This window comes from Lagopus leucura, unplaced genomic scaffold (assembly GCF_019238085.1).
Source record: "Lagopus leucura isolate 7727_CA_CO unplaced genomic scaffold, USGS_WTPT01 Super-Scaffold_100019, whole genome shotgun sequence".
Taxonomy (NCBI): domain Eukaryota; kingdom Metazoa; phylum Chordata; class Aves; order Galliformes; family Phasianidae; genus Lagopus; species Lagopus leucura.
The window spans coordinates 7337022-7354811 of record NW_024962273.1 but is presented as its reverse complement, the minus strand read 5'-3'; the positions used below and the strand labels follow the sequence as shown (position 1 = coordinate 7354811).

The following is a 17790-nucleotide window of genomic DNA, read 5'->3' as shown; positions in this document are numbered from 1 at the left end:
TCAAGTATTTACAGACAAACCTGCCTTAAAGTACTGCCTTGTGAAGACATTTTTCCTATGAACACACCATATTTGCCTGAATTCTTAAATATATGTTAGTTTTCCATTTGGGATTTACCTTTCCTACCTAATGACCACGCAGTCAGCGTTTATGAATCATAACAAATACCTCCATATCTGCATGAGCTACTGACCGTCTGTCTGCTAAGGACCCTGCAGGGCTGAACTAAGTATGTCAGCAGTAAAAGGCAAAAAGAAATTCTTCATGTTCTTCAATTTACAGCAGAAGCAAATGCACACAAACAACCTAGTCAGGAACTAAAACTACATATATACACACACATTCTATAGGCTATATATACACATACATACACACACATATATATACACACACTGAGCACAGGAAACTAACAATTTCGCCCTAAGCATCACTTACTCAGCCAAGTGACAGAGAAGTCTCCTGAATTCTTCCCTCCAGCTACGTTATTTGCTGTAATTTCTGTAATGAATATTTCCCCTCTTCCTTCTCTAATGCTTTAACAACATATTAGCTACTGAAAAATGCTTTACACACCATCCTCAGTCTTCAAATTAACACAGAACACATGTTTTTTTTCTAGCTCCTAACGAAGAGGCTTTGACTCTCTTTCCTCTGTGCCTCAATGTTTGCTCTGGACTCATTACAGAAAACACCTGTTCAGACCTGAATCGGTCACTGAATTTAGAAAAGATCTTCAAAATCACCAAGCCCATCAAATGCAACCATCAATACATAAAATGAACACAAATTTGGCTGAACAGTAAGCCAAAACTGTAGCTACCAGTTTTATGAAGAACTGCAGATTCCTAACAAGAAACACTGGAAGACAAGATTTATCCTTTTAAAATAAATTAAGACAAAACACAGTAAAAACAAAGAGCATCAACAAAACAGCACTAATCGTGAAGTTAATAAATCTGTGCCAATAAAGCCTGTTACTTAGCACAAAATGGCGCAATAAAGGAGCTACATACTTTGAAAAGTAGGAAATCCAAAAACTCCCTCATCAAATTATTTATAACCATTATTTCTGATTATTTATCTGTGTTCCTCGACTTAAAGGAAACAACACGGAACGTTATTGATAAGGATGCTTACAGCAGTAGCACATTCTTCAAAATGGCCCTAGAAGGATAAGATACACATCAAAATCACTACCAGGATGTGTACAAAAGACGACTGCCAATGTGCACTCAACATGCCAGAGTTTGCCAACTGTTAAACAAAATTACCAGCACTTCTGTGAAAGGTTCACTGATCCCCGAATAGTACACAGAGACAAGGCTATATTTATCAATTTAATGGACAGATACTCACATCACTGGAGGCAGAGCACTCACTTAAGCCTTCCTTACAGGGGGTAGCTAGCCAGCAGAGTGTGCACACCACTCCCTTAGCACATATATATGCACATATATAACTCACATTAACAAGGTGCAGCTGTGGAGCAGCTCCCCACAAACAAGTTACAGCTGTGTGTAGGAGCACAGAACACCCAGTGCTAACAAATACTAAAGGACTTTGAAATTAATCTGGTGTTGGTGATCCTTCAGGACACAGTTCAGAATTCATTCCTTGTAAGAAACCAGGGATTTTTTTTTTTCTTTTACATACTTCATTTCACTATTGTTCCATTTACTGACAATTTTACACAACATTCTTGTGAATGAATATTGTATTTCTATTGTTTTCCTCCATCTATTAAGAAAGGAAAAAATACCAGTATGCTACATTAATTTTGCAAAAGGGTTCCAGCTCATGAGGTTCAACTTTGTATACAGCCCCAAAGCACACGTTGCATAAAACTATAATAAAATACATCACTAACCTGCCTGCAAGACTGCGTTTTCCTCCTGCTGCCATATCAACAACAAAACGTGATACCCTGGAAGATAAGTGTAATGCCATTAAAGCTGACACACTGTTCAGCATATTCAGAGTTTGCTGAGATAAAAACAAGTGTGAGCTTTGCTGGCAGCAGTGGAACAGTAAATGCCTTCCCACTGGCTGATGAAACCATCAACAAGAGTGAGCTCTGGTACGATAAATGAGGTCACTGTTTGCAATTCCCTGCCAGCTTGCTGGCTGAAGAAAACACCATTTGTCAGTAAAATGAAAGCAAAACACACTGCACCACAAACCTGTTCATAAGTCTTTACTCACGTCTTCCGAAGACAAATAAACAAAAAAGATTCTAATTCAGAAACACTTCCTGCATGTTTCTTAACTGTTATAAAGATTATATTCATTCAACCACTTTATACAATGTAAAATATAACAGTAATGACAAAGTAAGCAGGATAACTCAGGGGAAAAAAAAGAGCCTCAAAATAAATGCAGAAGCAGTGATTGTACCACTGCTTCTTACCTAGCTTCTCCAGAGATGTGCTGCAAATTCTCAGAGGTCAAGTACACTTGGGTGCCATTAATTCTCATGCAGCATGTTCATCACGTTAATTAGCCTTAACAAATAGCTCTGCCCTAGGGCCACGGGCAATCCTTTCATGCCTAATCTGGCTGCACTGAGGAACAGCTCCAAGAAATGGATTTAAGATTTAAATGAGATACCTGCAGTGCAGGCAGCTGTGCAACAGGGACTGATGGGGCTTGGCAGCAGTGTGCACCAATCCAGTTTTCTGAGTCCCTGGACAGGCCAGATCTTGGCATCAAAGCCTTTCATCAAACTTCCATCAAGCTTAAGCCCTCTTGTGTTACTGCCCAAATAGTTGCATGAGATAACTCATGCCAGGGCATCTGATTAACAACAACAAAATCTTTAATATCATTCATTTTTAGTTAGGCTTTGTCAATAAGGAATCCCAGTTGCACTTCATACACTTCCCACTATTACTGTATGCAACACTAGCCTTGTATATCCTCATCAATTCTAGTCTCACTTTGAAAAACAAAGTCTCAGCATCAGGAATTAAATGCATGAAAAATGAACACAGGAGTGACCACACATGACATTTGCTCTCTTTAAAAACTGCTTCTGCACAAACAGATGAAAGAGGTACTGCAGAGGTACAACTGAGGATGGTTTCACAAGCCTTTAGGGAAAAAGCACCTGCAGAGATGAGCAGAGTTCACAAAGATTCCTCAGGGCAGGCCTTGCTGTTTTCAAGGAATGTAAATATCTCATAGGAAACCATGAGTACCCTACAAGGGCAGACTGAAAACCTGCCTCATGCACAAAGCTATTTCATTGCCAATAATATATCAAACATGCTTCTGAGCATCTCCAGTATGACTTTAAATGCTCTCTCCCACTAGGAAATCCTTTCACTGAGCTCCATGTTTCAGCTCTAGGTTAAACATGCCCCAGAAACACATAAATTAGCAGCATCATTAATTTGAAGATCTACAGGACTACAGAGAGCAGACCCTGGTGCAGGGGGCACACACCAGGCCAGCAGACAAGCTTCAGTCCATGCAATTTCTCCCATACCATGATGATGCAGATTTATAGATTAAAAACCCACAGCAGATCCTAGTCTTAAGAACAAATTAAATACTCATAGCTTCCTTGCATACAGCACAGGAGAAATTGGTTCCCTGTGGCTCTCGCAGCAGAAGTGCCGCCATCATTGTGCCCAAACTCAGAAAACTGAATGTGGGATGGAGAGAGGGCCTGGGGCCTCAGATGGCTCAGCAATGCCAACCTGTTCTGTTCCCCAAATTATCCTAGTTTGCATGCTTTGCAAATATTTTTCATCAGAATCTTCTTTTCACACGTAAAGGTCTACTGTGGTTATCTCTGTTTTAACCAGTTGAAATTAGAATTGTGATATGTTTTTCAAGTCCCAGCAACAGTGTAGAACTTTAGAAATTAGGCTGTGCTCAATTGTTATCACTTCCTCTTAGAGAGTCTTGTATTTTAAAAAGGGCAATAAGTATATAAATCATAAAAATTAATCAAACATTTATCTGACTACCAGTCTTTTTTTCTTTTCTTTTGAGAGAAAAGTATAGGCAGGTTGTGTCTTCAATATGACTCAACTGAAAAAAATATGAGAAAACCACAGTACTGAGAAGTAGTCACTCCTTGACTGCTTCCTGCTGTCAGCAGTATCAGGGCTGTATTTTCTGCCAGATTTCATCCCATAGTGTTTCTGCTCAGTCACAGCCCTTGTATATCAGAAATACTTACCTTCTTCCCGCCTATATCTTCATCCTGTGCTTACACAGCCTCTGTCACGGACAACAAGAAGCAAGGCACAAGCTTTTTGCCAGTGCAGCAACACATGGGGAGATGTGGTCCATGTGGACCAGTTTTACTGATGTCAGTCACTTGCAGGTGAACTTGGCTTTGAACCTCACCAAAAAGCATGCACATAACCAAGAACAACTTCCTTCTACATGCTGATGAAAACACTGGGAAAAAATACATTGTCCTGTAGCTGAAGTTTCAAGGAGAACTGTAACTCTTTTGTCGTTCCCTTCTAAAAGCTGAAGAAGTGCTATGATGATGACTTCCACTCTTTACATGCAACAGCTAAAGCAGAAAACAAGACAATTACCAGCTTGGGCAATGCATTAAGGAACAGATTATTCCTCCATCACCTCTATGGTGAAAAAAATAATACTTGCACTACAAAGTTTAACTGTGGATCTCCAAGCAGATTTAGGGATTGGTACAAGCTTCAATGATGTTCATGTGTTTCATGTTCTATCCGCACTATAGCAAAGTCCATGAACAAGGTCAGCAAACAAGCCAAGCACAGTGGCATGTACTCAACACCACCCAAGGCTCTCAGTAGAAAGAGAAATGAATTCCTATGCTAATCCACACATACACTTTTCTCAACAGCCTGCAGGTTGTTTTTAAAAAACGCACATTACAAAGGTCTTCCTCTTCTTTTTCTCGCCCACAGTTACAAGCCATTAATCTTTGTCAATCACCATTGCGTAAGGTTTATATGCTCTGACACCTGGACACACTGATACAATGCCACTTTCTCTCTTGGGAAATGGCAGCCTGAGCTAGATATGAAATAATGACATAATTCCCGTAGGTTGCCACAATTACACTGGCCCTGTTTGGGTATACATAAGGCTTGATATTGTTTGGGGATACATAAGGCTTGATATGCCATGATATTCAGACAGCAGTCACTTCTTACAGTAATGGCTCAAAGGTACTGCAGACCAGCCCCTTTCCCTGCCAGCTAGATCTGTCTTGCATAGTTCCTCTTCAAACTGAGGTTTCTTACGTTTGCTCTCCATTTCAAAAGGAGAAGCAGGGAAACATCAGAAGAAAATCCAGTTTTGTTTTATGTTTAAGAAATTTATGAAAATTGATTCTGATCATGCAATTTTAATAGCTACCAACAAAAAAAGAAATACTGTATTTCAGATTTAATCCACGTATACTGGGATCTGAAATAACTTGTCCATGCTGAGATCCAAGCTCATTTCAGCATCATTACAGACATTTCATTTACTAGGCTTCCCTTCATAATTAGCAGTCTGACCTGAATTGTTCCATAGAAATACCTAAAACTTATCTCATCTTCCCCACTGATTTAAGAACTTCATCTAAAGCCTTAAAGTCAGGTTATAAGACTTCAAAATTAAAAAGAAATTAAAATAAACCCTACAGAACAAAAAGCAACTCAGAAAATTGCAATAGAAGACTGTGCTTTAAAAGGCAGATAAAAACATATCTTAACGTCTGTGCATTAAAATATGTTAAAAAATAGAATCAATTTTACGATTTAATGAAGCAGATGGGCAGTGTGTGCTGTTTTCTACGCGTAAGAGTCCAATCAAAGCAAAGCAACATCCCCACTAATGTCTACATGTTGGGAAATTCACAGGATTAATAACGATAGAGCAGCAGCATTTTGCTTGAATGAAGTCTGTAAATGAAGATTAATTCTAACAACTCGATGCTTACCTGATAAATAGCAACAATAGAATATACATGTTTCAAAGCATTTTCAAGCAGTTATTTGAAAAGGCTTTGTCACAGTGGCATGAAAATTGGTTGCTGTTTACTGTTTCGTAATTGCTTCCTGCCTCTAGAGGAGCTTTCAGGAGACCAGCTGTACCAGGATGTTGCAAGCATTTGGCATTTCTGAATATCGATCAGTCACATTCCAGAGAAATGAGTTTGCAAAAATCAGTCTGTGACTTTTTTCTCAGCTCTTCCCATGGTTGAGATATGAAACCACATTTCAGCATCTGCAGCTCCAAACACTGCCTAAATAACTGCATTCACAACCAGAAACACAGTGCCAGCAATTGTACCTGCATCACTGACTACATGCAGTACCAGCCAACACCAAAATTACCAGGTGATGCTGCAGCATCGGTGATACCACACTTGTGGTGAACCACCCAAGCTTGCATGCTGGGCAGAGCCCAGCACACTTGGCCAGCAACACAGTAGGAAGAGGCACATTACATGTGAATAACTGATGTTTTTATTATGCAAGGTTTCTGAACAGGGAAATGAGATTTGGAGCTTTAGATTAACGTTCAGGGACTTGATGACTGGATTAAAGCTTTTTACTCACTGTTTTGTTCCTCCTCTCAAGATCGTTAAGAGAAGGGTTATTGCTTAGAGGAGAGGGTTATTTGTTCTAAGCTGTCTTGCTCAGAGTAAGCATTAGTATGGAGCACATCCAGCTTTACACATTCAGTATCAAATACAAAAGGAAACGCTTTGGCAAGGCTGGTTTTTACAAAGCTGTAGCACAGTGAATAAGAATACAGCTATTCTCCAAGCAGCAGGGCTACTTGTAGCTCCATTAATTTCTAAGAAAAATATCAATAAAACCTGTGACTGAATTTACATAGCATATATCCCAAGATGAAGACATGAGTAAATCTCAACAGTAAGAGTTGCATGTTTATGAGCACTTCTGGTGGGAAGCCCTGTATTTTGGGGAATAATAACAACATTTTGCATTTTTAAAACACCTTTAATTGTAGCATTTCAAAATGCTTCACAAATGTTAACTACCCAAAATGCAAATCTTCTGGGGAAGCAGGTATCATTACATCCAATTACAGCGTGGTTTGGTATCGAAAGTGATTTAGTGCCTCTAAATGTCCAAACTGAACTGTAAGCACTAGCACATCTGTCCAGGGGAGCGATTGCATTTTGAATGAAATAAAAAGGATGAGGAGGGGAAGAACAGACACTAACTGCTAGACATGCTAAATATCATAAATCCAGGCATGACAAGGTTACTTTTGGTTAGTGGCAAAATAACAGCATGCAGAATAAGCCATCCTGTTTTTCCAGAAACCACATTCACAGCTCTAGAATGGGTTGTTGAGGGACACACAAAAAGGATGAGTGAAAGCCAGTGTTAAAGTTGTTGAAATGATAGTCTGTTTGCCTTTCAATTACTGCTCTCAGATTCTTTTTGCAGTCTCTGGCTTCAGTGGCTCTCAATAAAGACCCTAACTGCACCTTAACTGCACTCCATCCAAGGTTTCTGGGCGCTATGGGAAAGCAGGAACGCAAGGGGTTCAGTATGGGGCAAGGCCCAAAAGGACACGGAGAACTTACACCGAGGTTCAAGATACCAACTGCGAATAAAAAGTGGGATCTCCAAGTCAGTACACTATCAATTATCACATAGATAGAGTATTAAAGTAGATAAAGTCACTACTATGTGGTATGCTAAACATATTCATTTAAATCCATTCACTACATGAATAAAATTTTGACTATTCACCACGAGTTCCGGAGTAAGAAAGGTCACCATGAAAATGATCCTACTGTTCTAGTTAAAGGCTTTCAACTACCCTGAAGATACTTCTTTCCCAAACATAGAAACACACTATTTCTTTTTCCAGTTTGGTGAGATTGTTAGCCAATATCCTATTTATGTAATGCTTCTGCTTTCCTTTTTTCTTCAATCTATTGACTTCAAGTGAATTAAATACTTTTCCCTCTATGCTCTCACTCTGTATAAAAAGATGTTGTCCCCATTTCAGAAACACCCAATGCAAACAACTGGTATGTTTGTCACACCACAGCAATTCACTTTTATTTTAGAAAAACTGAAATAGAAAAATGGAAAATGGAGATCACAGTTCCATTGTTCATCTGCCCGATTCTTATCCTATCCTATCCAGTTAGATTTCCCCTGATGTTAGAATAGCAATCCAATCTTGGATGAAGATTGAAGACCTGTCACAAGGTAAACAAAACTTTCAGAAATGCTGCGCTACCACCTGCTGCCTCAGAACTAAACTGGAACTGCTTAAGTACCCAAGTGCAGAAATAAAGTCTTAGACGTCACCTAGTTAAAGAATGGAGCCCTTAGGAAAAAAAAAAAAAAAAAAAAAGAGCGGCTGCTCCAAAAAGAAACAATGAAAGGTCCCACAGCCTCGGGCAAAGTCTTCCGTTGCTCAGTAAAAAGGATGGGATACTGCAGCAACCTTGATGGACTCTGAGGTGCGTGCCCCAATACCAAAAGCCCCGGTTCAGAGATCCATAATGGAATGCATTTTTATTGGAGAAAACAACTCACCCTCACTTGCATTAACCTCTGGGCAACCACCAAATGCTGTTTTTGCTTAGAAGTTTTATACTGAAGGTGAAGTTCTGGAGAGTCTTAAATTTCACACTTCACCGACATCAGAGAGAGCTGCATCCAGAATGCAATGCCTTTGGGCAATATCTTAAAAGCTGACTAAGTTCTGATTTTCCCCCTGTGCTATTAAATCTTGATAACAGGGAGTTGTTTCCAAACACTTCAAGGTGAGGTGCAGACACTTCTGAGTCTCAGAAGAGGACTGGAACATGATTAGAAAATAGATGCATTTTCCCTAAGTACTTTCTCAAACAAGCCCTAAACACTGGCTCTGATGCTAATGGGCAAGGAATATTTTGGTAAGCAAGATGAGTGACAAGGATAAGAATAGCCATGAAGTACTGCAAACAATAACAAAATCACCACCATTAGCTTCCCTTTCTCCAGTGTAGCCTTTCTCAAAGGTAGAACAAAATCATTCAAATGGCAGAAACTTTTCCCATGAGGAAGAATGCATCAATTTCAGCTGGAACTACCTTTCCCAGTGGAATGAAAGCATGAAACCTTTGCTGGTTAAGAAACAGCTACTACATGTTTTCTATAGAAACTAATGATTCCCTCAAGATATTTCATAGTGCTCACTAGTTTATTTAATTGGGCTTGCAAATCCCTCCAATGCCCTTGAAACGGTAAGGATTTACACTTTTCACTTGTCCCTCCTCATCAAGTGTTCATATTTCTAGCCTGAAACAGTACATCCCTTATTCTATGCAGAGATGTTAGGGAGCAACATCTGGTGACTGATTTTGCAGAAATTATTAAGAAGTGCAAAGCCCCTCACTGGATGTTGTAAAAGAGATCTGCTGTGGAAGAATCACAGAAGGGCAAGCTGTTATAATGCACTGTATATGCTGATGTATGCAGGAATGAACACACAAAACATATTATAGGAAAAAAGCAGCAAATCTGTGTTTGTACAAAAAACACAAAAATCTTATGAGTTGGTAGAGTAATGAAAGCAAATATGATTTGTTTCAAGAGAAACAGCATGGGTTTTTCTTTGAAACTGAAGGAGAAATACCACCTCAGTCGGTGTTCCTCAAAATATACATCCATATCTTCATGATAACTGAAGAAAACCATCATGAGAGCATAAACTCTGACAACCATCAGTCCTACCTTTACAAAAGCACCCCAGAAAGCACTCAGAACAATTCAGAACTATTGGAACAGATAATCATCTCAAACTCACACAATTTCTGGTGTTCTCTTTCTAAGAGCTTTACATTTGTGTACTGAATGGTCTTCTGTCGTTTGGGGTGATCATAGCAGTGTGGTGGGTTTTTTGACCCCAATGGGATAACAAGGAGAAATTGGGACTGAACAATTTTCCATAGCAGCACTGATAAATCCCATTACAATCTACACATGTATGGTACATATTTGGCACTAGATACCAGAGGCATTCAGTAAAAATATAGCAAATGTAGCTGGAGAGAGGAAAGATACTATTGTTAGAGGAGCCCCAAATGCATGGGAGATGAAGCCCAAGCAGGAGCCCAGGGCTATGGAGAGCACTGCAAAGACATCTGGCTCCCCTTCATGGTCTGCTGCTTACTCCCCATTCCAGCCAGGCCCTTGTGATCCCTGCTCCCCATCCCTGCTCTGTCAGATCCAACATCAGAATAACGCTGACAGGCCCAAGGGTGCTAAGAAATGTTTCCTGAGTTTGCTCCACCAACTGTTTTCAATGTTAGCACTTAGATTGTAGGTCCCAAAAAGCAAGCGCTCACTTTTTTTCCCATAGTTCTTATGCACTATGCAGCCCAGAGTCCAATCAACCTCTGTGCTAAGCCAACAATTCAGATTATTTTTAATCATGGTGTACGTGGATCAATAAACAGAGACTATCATTTAAAAGCTAGTCTTTTTATCCTGGTTTTAACTTGATCAACCAGCCAGAACTAAATTATTTCACTTGAAACACACAGATAACTTTCAATTTCTCTTTTGAAGAACTGTTGTTATTTTAAGCAAGTATTAATGGAAAAATTAATTGCAGTCACCCACTGAACTGAAAGCTTATGTCCTTGATGAATGGTAGAAATGATAAAGATCACTTGAAGTGCATTAGAAATATTGCAAATTATTGTTACTTAGCATAAGCAGTACCCAACCTTAGCAACACCTGCCAAGCACATGGTGAGCCACAGGTGGGTATTTCTCCCACAATGACAGAACAAACTGGGCTGATCCATGTTAAGGATATGTGGCTTCTGCCAGATAAAGGCATTTCTCATCTCTGGGAAACACAGCACCACTCAGCCCTGGGCAGCACAGACAGCAAAGCGAGGAAAGAAAATGTCTCTGTGAAACAGCTTAGCAGGCACTCATGTTGGCATGTGAAACAATAAGATTTTATTTTCTCTTACTTTCATTGATTCCTGAACATCAGATATATGTATTCAAATGGCCATGTACTCAATCCAGAGAAGATAATCAAGTAAAATTTTTAGAAGGCTGCAGGAATTTATGCACTGTAACACTCAGTAAGTAGAAAAAGAACAAATGAGTTCTTCCTCTAACAAATGAGTTCTGAGTTACTGAAGCCCAAAACTCAGTGGAAACTTATGCTCAGCTACTTTACATAACATTGGTTTCATATTGCTACTGTTCTGCACCACACTGCAAAACCTGCTGTTTGTACATGCTCTATCAGCTTGCCTTTTACTTTCCAACAACAAAATCATTACTTTAGCCTGCTTCTTGATCTTGTTGATCTTTGTATATCTTTACCAAATCATAGAATGGTCTGGTTTGAAAAGGACCACAATGATCATCTAGTTTCAACCCCCCTGCTATTTGCAGAGTCACCAACCACTAGTCTGTTCATTTCTGCAACACAAATCTCCTATCAATCCTTTTCTGAAACCTAATTTTTCTTCCTAGATTGTAATTGTAGAAGTGTATGAAGTAGCAGTAAATAACCTATCTTACCTAGCCATTTCAAAAAACAGAAACAAGAAAACTGCCTATAATTCAGATTTGACAGAAAAAAAGATGCATTCTCCTCTACCAAGCAAAGACAGGCCATACTGCATCAAAATCCACTGTCCACTTTTTAATCACACTGACCCCTAAAAAACCTGCCCTAATGAGGTGGAGTCAATGCTTGCTGTAATGAAGCAGGCACAACACTGCTCCACCAGTCACAAAGGAGGTACTGCCGTCCGCTGTTTGTGAATAAACTTCTCTTTGTTGTGATTTAATCAACCTTAATTTTTAATCTGCATACATAAAACATTAAATGGTAGAAGTTTTAATTACTTGGAGAAAAAAAATGAAAAAACACTCGCTGAATAATTTAATCTCAAAGCACAGTTTTCTCCACACCAAAACCCTCAAGAAAGTCCTTAAGTGCAAAACCCTTCCAGTAATCTGTCCACTCCATCCAAAAGCCTTTGCACAGTTAACTCACTTTCAATGACTTAACACGTGCAGTGTTAAGAAAAGAGATACACTACAGCAAAATAACGCTGTAGATATGACCCAGTCTCAAAAGCAATACAGCAGATGTAAAGCAAGACTCCTTGTTAGGAGGAAAATACCTCTCAGAGGTATAGAGTAATTGACAGACTAAGCAGATGGAATCACTCTGCTAGAGGTGGAGGGATATAACTCACACAGCCGAACATGTATCTGCTAAAGCCACAAAACATGTGTTGGTGTCAGGCACGCTTGCTTTAACTGAATCAACATCGAGCACATTGACAAGGACTCATGATCTGTCAATGGACAGCCAACTGTCAATGAATAGCCAATACAATAAAAAGCAGGAAAAAAAAAAAACACAGAATTTCCTCAACACAGACAGCAAGTGAGACCTGGTGTGACTAAAAATTTCTAGCTGTTAGTGAGAAAAAAATAAAATAGGGAGGAAAAAGAAAAAGAAGTTTACATAGTAGTGACAGCCAGATGGGGGGTCTATATACAGAGCTAACTGTAGGTTGCGGATGAATACTGACCACACACACCAGTAATTCAGGCTTCAAAATCTTTTTTAAAATAGTCACAGCTGCAGCTTTCAGAAAACACACATCAAGTTTTCTGAAGTGCTGCATGGAAAAGCACTAAGAGTAAGAATTTCATATTTCAAACTGCAGCTCTTTAGGAGAAGTCCTCTTGAATTCATATATAAGATTAACTATTATTTCTTTACTATTATGACAAAGATGTGCAATAGCACATGAAAAAGGAAGCAGGCACTTTATACCATTGTTAAGCAGCAGAAGGGTGGGAGTGGGAAAGAAAAAAAAAGTAAGAGATATGGCTGTTCGATCGCTGTTCAAGAAGGTGTTCTCTATTGTTTTGGGTTTTTTTTATTCATTGGAGTTCATTTATATTAACTATGAAGAGTGGTAAGACCATTAATAATTCATAGATCCATGAAAAAGGACCCATACATCTATATGGTGTACATATATTCTCGGTACATAATAGAATCACTCATTTGCTGTGGAAATATCAAAGCACCTGCACTCTTTACATATGTTATTACCCTCTGCTCCTAGACTCCTCTTACACCGTCAACAAAAGCTAGCATTGCACTTAAGCAGATGAGACAACATTTTCCAAATGATTCACAATGAGGAAATAAAAGTAAGGAGAACAAGATGACAAAGACAACGAAGACACTGCTTAGCTTACAAAGAGAAATGCAACGCTGGTAAAGAAAGGCAGAGGGGCTGTTGGAGTAAAAGTGTTAGACAAAGTGAGTGCAGGAAATTAAAGGTCAAAGCTGTAGAAAAAGGTGTAATACAGGAGAGAATCACATGGAGTCATAACAAATCTGAAAGGAAAGAGTAGTGAGACAGCTTTGAGAGTTGTTCATACAGAACAGAGCATTTCATGGAAGCAGAAACATGTCCAAAAAGAGAATACAAAGGGGCCATAGAAAATAGCTAAAGATTCAATCCAAATAGTCACCAAAAAAAAAAAAAAAAAAAAAGGAGACTTCAATGGAGTGTTCATGAACCATCCAGCTCAGCTTTCATCTTTCCTTCAGTGATCACTACTCACGCCATAATGAAATTCAAAATGTAGAGCCTGCTACTGCTACTTCCAACTATAGCATCAAGTTCCTTTTCTGCCTATAGCAACAGGACACAGAAAGATGTCCTCTCTTCAGTACAAAATTGCTTGTAGAGACCCTTCATGGATATACTGGATATACATGAATATACTGAATATAGTGGATATACTACTATAAACCTATAGATAGAAATTCAGCCTTTTTTTAATGGGTGAACAAACCACTTGCATACACTGGCAGCTGACTTCAGGAACTTTTTTAGAGCCTGGCTTACAGTACTGGCATTGTACTTCTGCTACTTGCAAAAATATGTCACTACACTGTTTGCTGCCAAAAACTTCAAAAGATGCCAGTGACAACAAGTGGGTAACTACCTTACACAGAGATTGAGTACTGAAGCTTGACCCATCTTGCCTCACACTAAAGAACTTATTTTCCAGGATATAATGAAAACAATAGTGGTGCAAATTATATAATTAGTCCCATAGGTATTATTCATATAAATGGTGCCCATGATTTCAGAGCAATACTCCTGTATATAAACATGTTAGGATACATAAATATCAACCATCTCAAGTGAAAAGTAACGCATACTCTATATACCTACAATACAATGAACCTTTCAATTAAAAATCAAAAGGAACCTTTTGTAACTCATTTCCTTGCATAGCAGCTAATCATATATTTAAAAGTTTTCTGACTTTGAGAGCTTATTACCTTGAGAAGATTTATGTTTATATTTATGCTTGACAACCCGCTGCAATCACAGAACAAGAGCTGCTTGCCTAAACTTTTAAGAAGGAATTTGTTGTGTTGCTATTCATGTTGGGATAGAATAACCTTCACAAATAAGGTAGGAATGCCTAAAACAAATTTTCTGGAAGGACCAACCAACCAAATCTGCATGTATAATTACCAACACCACCCAACTCTTAGAGATATTTTGTGTTTGTTTAGAACTTCCATTGGACAATCTGATTTAAATAGTTCTACCATAAAATTCAAAACTGTGGCATATCAGTACTTCTAATTAAATGTACTTAAGCTCAAGTTCTTCCTCTGAAAGACTCCCCTAATATGTATTAAATGCTTTGATTTAAGCAGTCTCTGAAGCTGTAGGATAAGAAAGAAGAAAGGAAGCCAGCAGCCCCTGCACAGGCAGGAATAGAAAGATCAAACAGTGAGGACAAATGATCAGTTGCACTGGCAGTGTTTAATTTAGTTTCTCACATGCTCAGCATTTCAAACAAGTTTAATGGTTTTCCCACTAGCATTTGAAATTTTCCCTGTATTTCCAAAAAGAAAACTAATATTTGCCCAGTTTGTTTTATAGAAAGCTGCAAAATGCTTTTTTTTTCCCCCTACTCTAGAGAATGCAAATTGCAAATATTGCCCCAGGCAGTAAGTATAATATAACCCCCATAAGCCTTTAAATAATCTTTTTTCTCTTTAAATCATAACACTGTTTGATACTTCCTAACTGATTTGCTTAAGACTTCATCCTCCAAACATCAGAGGGCATTTATCTTGGTTAAGAATCATTCAAAACTATTTTCAGGTTCTCTACAAATGCAGCATACACTCAATTATGTGACTGTCGCTAGCCGCATTACAAATCATTAGGAAAGGTCTCTCAGCTTCTGCCTCAGATCTGTAGGTCATCCGCTGTCCTTCCTAATAGATAAATACAGCAATTTATCATCATCAGTCACCATCAGCATTGCTCATTTTACTATCAATACTCATGAAAGTTATTTGAAGCAGCTGAGTGAAGTATAAAAGAAGCATGTGATTACAGCAGAAAGGTACAGAGTTTGAGACTGCTGAAATCTTGTGACTAATGTGTGGACTTGAAAGAAGACACAGGTCTTCTAACAGTTATGAACATAGCATCAACAAATTGCAGCCACCAACTGGCAGGAGATTCGCAGTAGCAGATGACTTTCCAGTGTCTTCCAATATCACATTAAAGAAAAGATAATGTGAAGTATGGTCCTGCACACCTAGAAGTTTTTCTCTAGTGAAGCATACTTCAAAGCTCTATTTGTTTAAAACAAGAACAACAAAAGCTAAGTTACTTCTATAGGGATCACAAGTTACATTTATCCTTATTACCACCATGGAAAGAAAGCCTGTGTTCATGTTTGTGAGTCAGTAATGTATGTGTGTAATCTCCAAATGCCTTCAAGTTACTAAAAAATGCTAAGGTGATGGCTTTCAAATGCTAGAATAACATCAAACATCATCTCAGTGGGCTTAAAGAGTTCCTCTGCCTTGTTAGTTATCAAAATTGCTTGCCTGAAGCAATATCTTCACATGGAAGAAACTGGAAAGAAACACAGGAAGTGGGTTAGAAAATAACGCAATATGTACAGTATGTATACTTAAATATGTTAGACTGCTACGTAGTGTACAGTGTGCCTGCAGCTCACTTCAACACTGAACAACCAGAAAGGCTGCCCTATTTCCTAGGTTTTGCATTACTGCAGCAATCCTTCCAACACACCCACACAGCAGAGAGCTCCAAATGCCGAAAAACCAGGTGCTAAGCTGCACTACACGGCTCCTGTGTGCTGTTTTGAAAGCAAGACACAGAAAACCTGCATAAAGGCATGGAACCATGGGAAGAGAGTGCAAGAAGTAAGAGCTCACATATCACTCTGTTCTGGGTCCCTCACAGAAGACCTCTCCACAGTGGTGCTCCCAGTTCTCAGGACAGGATCAAGCACTGGAAGCTCTTTCAAAAGCTCTTTGCATTTGGAAAGTTTCTGAAGAGACACTTCTGAATTTGAGATCTCTACAGAAAACACATTTATGTGCTATACTGCCACCTAAAAAATATCCTCTCATTGCTCATTCAAGCTACCCAAGATCCTATACCACAAGCAGACATCACATGAAGTGATGTTTTTCAATTAACACAAGAAGCACTTCACTAGAATTGAGATCCTACTCAGCCCTTCTCCACAGAGATCAGTTTAGAAGATCAGAAATGCAATGAAGATTTAAGATGAGATTCAGTTTTTTCTAGTCCTGATCACATCAATCAGGCACATGACAGAACTACACTTCAACAGCCACATGGAAAAGAGAAAGCAAATCAAGGCCACGTGCTATTGAAAGTGTGCTTGTTCCTTGCCCTCCCCTAGAATGTGAATCCTGAATGATATTCCAAACCACTGCTACTAACATATTTTCACATCAGCTTCTTGTGCTCCTGATCATAAACCCAACAGATCTTACAAATCTGTAACACTTCTTCCTGTAATGCTTCTGTATCCAGTACAGAAATAGTATGGCATATATATAGTGTAAGAAATAGAATGTAAATGTTAAAGATAAGATTTAGATTTTAACTCCTTACAAACAATCTAGGCATAATAATACAACCTTATTTCTCTACTTTTATTGTTTTTTTCTACCTGATGCTTCTGACATTATATTGAACCTTGCACAGCACTGTTTGGTATATTGCCACAATATAACAAGACTCTGCTAGGTAGGTAAGAAGGAAAAATGTGAAGTCCCTCTGTGTTATGTACTAGAACAAAGATTCTTATCTCAGCTTAAAGCCAACTCTAAACACAATCAAGAGTGGAGGACAAAGAGATGACTACCCAACAAAATCTTTCAAATTACTGGAGCTGTTGCAAGTATGATTAGGAGTTCAAGCTTTTCCTTGACCCATGGAGCTCAAAATAACCTGAGTGGGGCAGGGGGAAAACCCATCACCTCAATAAACCTCATTAAGATGAATACTGCTCCAGACAGACACAACTATCCATCAGCATTTTTCCCACTGCAAGATCAGAGTCTAATTTTGGGGAAAAGAAGTGATGTAGTGAAGGAAGACATAGCAGTATAAACCACTTTAGCCTTGGCACTGAAAAATAAAGCACAGATTGTTCTCTTTTGTTCAGACACACTTTCAGAATATGACCTTTGCACGGTGACCACAGAAACTGGTCTTGACACAGAGAAAATTCAACTTATTAATCAAAACACTCATAGTTGTATTGGAGCAAACAGAAGTCAGTTGTGCCTGTATATATACATAACTGAAATACTAAAGAACTCCCTTATTTAATGCAATGCAGTACAGTCTGATTTCACTTCTGCTCACCTATTTTGAAGAACAAGAATGCAGTTGCTTATAAGTG

The 17790-nt window shown here is 38.7% G+C and overlaps 1 protein-coding gene across 3 annotated transcripts in view; it reads right to left on the bottom strand.

Annotated features, from left to right (window-relative positions):
* Positions 1 to 17790, bottom strand: part of DPP10 (dipeptidyl peptidase like 10) — a 350176-nt gene that overhangs the window by 167479 nt on the left and 164907 nt on the right. The window contains exon 1 of one of the 3 annotated variants that reach the window (XM_042877727.1): positions 1358 to 1399. The exons of the other annotated variants lie outside the window; for them this stretch is intronic. The gene's annotated coding sequence lies outside the window, so the exon portion shown is untranslated. Of the gene's footprint in view, positions 1 to 1357; positions 1400 to 17790 lie in introns of those variants that run through there. 3 annotated transcript variants of the gene reach the window in all.